Source organism: Chrysochloris asiatica, unplaced genomic scaffold (assembly GCF_000296735.1).
Source record: "Chrysochloris asiatica unplaced genomic scaffold, ChrAsi1.0 scaffold00003, whole genome shotgun sequence".
Classification (NCBI taxonomy): domain Eukaryota; kingdom Metazoa; phylum Chordata; class Mammalia; order Afrosoricida; family Chrysochloridae; genus Chrysochloris; species Chrysochloris asiatica.
Genome location: NW_006408521.1, coordinates 44,434,995 through 44,442,245, shown reverse-complemented (window position 1 = coordinate 44,442,245; position 7,251 = coordinate 44,434,995). Strand labels below are relative to the sequence as shown.

General features: G+C 38.6%; 1 pseudogene; it reads right to left on the bottom strand.

The window, feature by feature from the left end:
- Window positions 1-6,751: 6,751 nt before the first annotated feature.
- LOC102811411 overlaps window positions 6,752-7,251 on the bottom strand; it is a 5,834-nt pseudogene continuing 5,334 nt past the window's right edge.

The following is a 7,251-nucleotide window of genomic DNA, read 5'->3' as shown; positions in this document are numbered from 1 at the left end:
ACTGTGTTTGAGCCCATTGTTGCCATTTCTGTGTCAATATATCTTGTCCAGGGTTTTTCTCTTTTCCAATGACGCTTTGGTTTACCAGCATGATGTTCTTCTCTAGGGACTGGTTCCTCTTGATAACACGTCCAAAGTATGGAGATGACGTCTTATCATCCTCACTTCCAAGGAACACTCTGTCTGTGCTCCTTTCAAGACTGATTTGTTTATTCTTCTGGCAGTTCTTAGTATAGTCAATATTCTTTGCCAACACCATAATTCAAATGCATAGACTCTTCCTTCATCTATATTCTCCAAGTTCCCCATGCATATAAGGCAAATGAAAACACACTGGCGTGGGTCCGGTACATTTAGTCCTCAAACTGACATCTTTGTTTTTTGTAGTTGTTGGTGTTAAGTGCCCTTGAGTCTATTCTAACTCATAGCGACCCTGTATAGGGTTTCCAGGGAGTGGCTGGTGAGTTTGAACTGCTGATCTTGCAGTTAGCAGTCCTTTGCTTATCCTCCAGTGACACACCAGGACTCCTTCTTGTTAAGGATTTTGATCTTTTCTCCACTAATCATGATGTTGCTTATTGGTCCAGTTGTGAAGATTTTGTTGAGATGTACTGCAGATTGAAGTCTTGTAGTCTTTGATTTTCATCGGTAAGTGAATCAAATCCTCTAGCTTTCAACGAGCAAGTTTGTGTCATCTGCATGTTGCATGTTGTTAATGAGTCTTCCTCCAATCCTAATGCCCCATACTTCATATAATTCACTTCTTGGATTATTTGCTCAGTTTACAGACTGAATAAGTATGATGAAATGATATAACTCTGAAGCATACATTTTCTGATTTGAAATTGTTCTAACTGAGCAACTATGTACAGGTTCCTCATTAGGACACTAAAGTTTTCTGGAATTCCTGCTTTTTGTAATGTTATTTGTAACTTGTCAAAATGCTTGGGTTCAAATCCTGGCTCCACCACATGTTAGCTATTGGCTCAATCCATCCAGGGATGTTAGTTGTCTGTAAAATGGGGGTTACAAAATGCTTGCCTCAGATATTAGCTGTGAGGATTAAATGAGTTTATACATGTGGAAAACATAGTAATTCTTAGAACATAGTAAAAGCTCAGTACATGCTAGCTATTAATTTTGGGCATTTAGTGATTTAATCTTATCCTTTGCTTTATTTATTTCTCAGTCCTCATTTTGCTTTTGCTCAATGCCCTCTTTCAAGCAGTCTTTATTCTGTCCTTTGGGATATATGTCTGTAAGTCATTTTGAATCTTTAGCCTTGTTAATCTTCCCTCGGGTAATTGACGGTTGGTTGCAGAACTATTGAAATTTTTCATTAATTAGTTTTTGGAACACAACAATATAATTATCACTAGTTTAGCATATGGTTCTGGACCCTGAGATTTAGAGCTGAATTTTAATATAACATGTGTATGTGTGTGTGTGTGTGTGTGTTTGAATATATACTTTAAAAACAATAACTAAGATCAGCCTATTGAAGAAAATACTTAACAAAGCAAAATATTTTCTTTTGCTAGGCACACCAGGGTCATTTTCACATGCTAAAAATAAATATTCAATATAAATTGCATCTATTGGGTCAATAAAGAAATGTATCACAGAAGTGTCCATACAGTGTTGTTGTTGTTACTCACTGTTGTTGTTTAGTGCACAAAGTCAGTTCCACACTTAAAATGAATAAATGAAACACCTCCCAGTCCTGTACCATTCTCACAATTGCTGCTACATTGACCCAATCCATCTCCTTGGACTTTCATCCTAATGGACTCATCTTCTGGCACAATATCTGACAATATTCTGGTGTTACTCACCATGTTTCAATATTCAATATTCAGGTGCTAGCTAACATGTTTTACTAGTATTCATAAGGTTTTCAGTGAGTAAACATTTGGAAGTAGTCTTCCTCTCCTTCCGAGTCTGTATTAGTCTGAAAGTTCAGCTGAAATTTGTCCACCATGGGCTACCCTGTGGGCATTCAAAATATTATCACAGCAACATGCAAGCCACCACAGTGCAAAAAACTGACAGTATTATAAACTACTAAGTTTGTTTGATGTTGACAAATGTCAGAATTAATTCCACTTTAACTGTGACCCTGTACACAAAGGCCTACCAGTCTCCTAGTGTCTTGGGTGTAATGTTTAGCTTTAACAGGGACAAAAAGATTGGTCTACTTATTTTTAAAATATGAGAAACTCCTATATTGAAGGGAGAGATTGAGTTTTCATTTGATAGACTAAATGCTATACTATTGCTTCCTTAGGGCATTGGTACAAAATTTGTTTAAAAAATAATATTTTAAAAATAACAATGGTTATTTTTAAAGACATATATACAAAAACCAACATTCATTTTTGGGAAGTTACCAGGGGTGAGGGGTACGCTTTCTAAATAGTTGTTGTTAAATGCTGTTGAATCAGTTCCAACTCATAGCTACCCTGTGTAGGATTTTAGCGTTGTTATTAAGTGACATTGAGTTGGTGTCGACTCATAGCAACCCTATATAGGATTTCTGAGGAGCAGCTGGTAGGTTGGAACTGCCAGCCTTGTGGTTTGTAGTCTAGTGCTGATCGTACAATGCCACACCAGGAATCCATAAAAGACTATAATCTTTAGGAGCAGAAAGCCTTATCTTTCTCCTACAGAGCAGCTGGTTGATTTGAACTGCTGACCTTGTGATTATCACCCCAACATGTAACCCGCTATGCCACCAAGACATATAAAGTGTCTCCAGATAGTAGACATTTGTTATTTTTGATGATGGGAAACAACACACCAAATATGGGTGAAATGTATGTAGTTTGGCCAAGGCAAAAGATATCATTAAGTAGTGGTGGTGGTGGTGGTTATGTGCTGTTGAGTCGATTCCAACTCACAGCGACCCTGAATAGGGTTTCCAAGGCTGTAAATCTTTACAGGAGCAGAAAGCCTCATCTTTCTCCCATGGAATGGCTGGTAGTTTTGAACTGCTGACCTTGAGGTTAGCAGCCTGACTCATAACCATTACGCTATCAGAGCTCCTTATCATTAAATAATACACAGGGGGGAAAAAAGGCCCTTCAGTCATTGTTATAGCATATAAAATGTTGCAACAACAACAACCAAAAAATATATGTGTTGATTGTACAAGGGGTCTTCAAAAAGTTTGTGGAAAGTTCCATTATCTTTCCATTCCATTTTTCCTTGACTATTTTGAAGCACCTTCATTGTATATATAAGTGTACATATATGCATACACATGTTTGCACATGCATGCAGACCTATTCATCTATATAAGAAAACACCTGGGGCACAGTTATGGATAGATACTACTTCAACATAATCAAAGACTATGGGATTGGTTTTCTGGGTTTGAAAGCTTAGGACCATAGTCTCATGAAACAACTTGGTCAGTTGACATAATGTAGCTCATAAAGTTTAGGTTCTATATCCTAGTCTTATCATTAGTATCTGGAGCTTTAAAAGTTTTTGAGCAGCCATCTATTATGCAAGTATTGGTCTTTACTTGTCCGAGACAAAAGAGATGGAAAAAAAACCAAAACTCAGATATTAAACAAATCTACAGGAACGGCACTTAACAACAATAACAGCACAGGACTGTCTACACAAACCATGGCCCTGTCTACCCAGAAACCAGAAGAACTAGATGGTGCCCAGCTATCACTACAAATCTACAGTCCTGATCAGGAACACAGTAGATGGATCCTAATGGTATGTGAGAAAAATATGGACCAGAACCTCAAAAAATTTTATTAAAAATTCTTAAGAATAAAATCTAGAATTACTGGGCTGATTGAGATTAGTGGACTCCCTTAGACTATTGACCTGCGATACTCTTGAACCTTTTAGCTAAATAACAGATTGGGTCACAAATTGAAGAATATCACCCATGAACTCTGCATTCCCTTAAAAATATCATCTATATGAGACTAAATAGTCAACAGTTACATTGAAAAAAAAGATGAGAAGGCAAGAGGCAGGCAAATTAGGTTACTGGAAACAGAACATCCAGAATGAAAATAGGAGAATGTTCATGCATTATAAAGAATGTAGCCAATGTTAATGAACAATTTGTATAAAAATTGTTGAATGGGAACCTAATCTGGCATGTAAACTGTCACTGAAAACACAAGAAAACATATCTTTAAAAAATAACAACAGTGCTTTGAAAAACTGGGTCTGTTTAACAGTCTACATGTTTATTTGAATTAAGCTAGTAGAATGGCTGATTCCAGTAAGCATTCTTTAAAAAGTATTTTAATGTCTATGGAAAGCTTTAATTCATCTCCACTTTGTTTAGTATACAAAATGAGCTAGAAAGAATAGGCTTATGTCTTCCTAGTTACTAGCCAATCATCTCAGCATCTAATTACTGTATAACTAATCTTTCCTCCATTGGTTCACCCTGCCACCCTTATTTTATATTAAATTACTGTATGCATTTGAATCCATTCTTGAACTTGACGTCTGTCTCATTGATCTGTTGGTCTATTCCTAAAACATTTCTAATTTAATTACTGTAGCTTCATAATACATTTTAATATTGTATATCCTTCCTTCTGTTTTTCTTCTTCTTCTTCTTTTTTTTTTTCATTTAAACTTTGCTTTCTCTTGACAGTAATTCAATAGAATATTTCTTAGGATTGAGACCCTTTTCTGTAAAACAGTTGTGTGGGTTTTAGAATGATGGAGATGCTTCTCAAGAGTGCATTTTAAACCTTTGAGCACCAAGTTTCTCTTTTAACAGAGTAGTTTTTGTCTTTTTCATTTAAGACTGTTGTGAATTTGGAGAGTGAATGCAAAGAAACCCTGAGTGTTCTGTCAGGGAACTGCCTGCTCTTTCTGTCTCCTCCTATCTTCATAGTGTCTTAATTATATTAAAGTTGAGCCTTAAACACTTCCTAGTTGGAGATAAGTCAGCACCCCAGGCAGGCACAATACAGGTCTTGCTTTTCTTTGCTTCTCCTTTCAATTTTATTCACATCTCTTTTTACTGAGAAAGAAATGGATAAGTACACCCTGTCACTTTTATTCCATAGAAATACTACATGAATATCAACAAAATTTGGGGGGGTTTTTCCTGATGTTATTTTCCCAACAAATAGGTCATTTGGGATTCGATTTTGTATTCTCTTCCATCCTTTTTTTTCTTTTCTTTTCTAAGTTCTCTTTGTCAGTTTTAAATGAAGAGTTATGCACCTTTTTATTACAGTTGACATTGCTGTTAAGTGCCGTTGAGTCAGTTCTGACTCATGGTGACCCTCTATAGGGTTTTCAAGAGTTGCTGGTGGGTTTAAACTGACGGCCTTTTGGTTAACAGTCTAGTATGTGTCCTACCGTGCTTTTTACTCACTGCCGCTAAGTCAACTTGTACTTATGGTGACTTCTGTACAGCAGAAGAAAAGGTTACCTCGTCCTGTGACATCATGTTCAAGTCCATCACTGTGGCTGTTGAGCAAACTCATCTCACCAAGGGACTCCCAGACCTTCCTCAGTCCTGTACTTCACCAAACATAACGATCTCCTCTGGTAATGAATCCCACCTGATGACTCAGTCTATTGGAATCCATACGATTTTCACTGACCACTTTTTGGAAGTAGATTGTTAGACTCTTCTCTCTAGTCTGTCTTAGCCTGGAAGCTCCACTGAAACCTGCCCACCCTGGGTGCCCCTGCTGGTATTTGGGATACTGGAGGCATAGCTTCCAGCATCATAGCAACATACAAGCCATCTTTAGTTAGTTAGTCAACAGACTAACAAATGAATGGTGAGCTGTCAGAACACTGCCTCATTTCTGTTTTCATTTTTTTTGTGTGTAGGTTTTTTGGTTCTTTTTATCATTGTACATTCAGTAAAAGGCAAGTAGCTTCCATGTCTTTCCACTTGCAGCAGAGAAGAGGGAGAGACCAACTTCACAGTGTAATCAGTATAGGCTCTGCAGATAAAAGAGTCCTAGAGGAGGATGGGAGATGGTGTTTGTGCCTTCCCAGTGTTCTGAATTCCACTTGGAGTGCAAATCCTTCCAGGCTGTCAGACAGAAAGTCCATCTGCCCTTGGAGAAAACAGGGACCTTCCATCTACTCTCTCTTTTCTTCTGAGAAAGGTTTTGCATCTCACCTTGCAAGAAGGAAATGACATTCCAGCACATTTGTGTGCTCCAAACCCTGATTCTAACTAAGAAAAAGGACAAGGAGACCAGGCAAACATGGAAATGTCCTCGAGCTAGGAATTCTTTTTTTGAAAACTGTCAGAGTGCATTGAGTGGGCCAACAGCCCTTCCAGGAAACAAGTCTCTGAATGATGACGACATTCTTTTCCTAGGAGACTGGATCCACGTTGGCTTGGCTGCTCTGCAAAGAAGGCGGTCTGGCAGACTTGTGGGACCCTGAAGGTGATCAAAGTCCAGTATCGATGATGGATGTGCAGAGAAGAAGAGCTGGCCTAGAGTTTCCCTTCAGCCTTCATGTTCTTTATCAGAACAGCTGATTTGACCTACAAGGTAACAAGTGCCTAAAAGCCCAATGACAAGAAGGAAAGACTGGCCAAAACAAATTAGACACACACAAAGGGGTGAAGCTCTGGGGCCTAGGTTTATTATGGTTTTCAATTTATCCATATTAAACTTTATTCTGAATCAATCATCTATCAGAGTGCAGGCCAAAAAGTAGGAAAAAATAAAGGGGCCCATCAAAACAGTTTCTGGCCATTGGGAGGAAGGGCATGATATTAGGACACCTGTTTAGAGAAGGGAATGTTCTCCAGGTCATGGATGCCATTTTTGTTAATGATTCGAACGCTGAAGGTAGGCAGGTTCAGGAGGAAACATTTCTAGAGTTCCTCCAGCCATTTCCTAAGAAGTTCCACTGTCCTCCCACATGAGATAATTGGCGGATAGTATCGCTCCAGGATACTGAGAGTCAGGGAGGCACCATAGCCTTGGGCTGTAAAAGGAGCCTTGGCCCAAAACGCCAAGTAGTCCATGTGGTGGAGTACGGGACCCTCATGCTCACCGTAGGCAGTCAGGTATGGAGTCCACCTCCAAAGGCAGTCAGCTGGTTTCGGCTGCTGAGGTGAGAGAAAATTCAAATCCATTTTGCATCTTATGAATAATATTCTGCAAATTTCTGTGTCAGAAGCCTCTACAACACATAGGAGCAAGCCTTTTCACTCATCTTAAACATCTTGTTATGATCACATCTGGACAATATTGCTGGCAGTCACTCAGT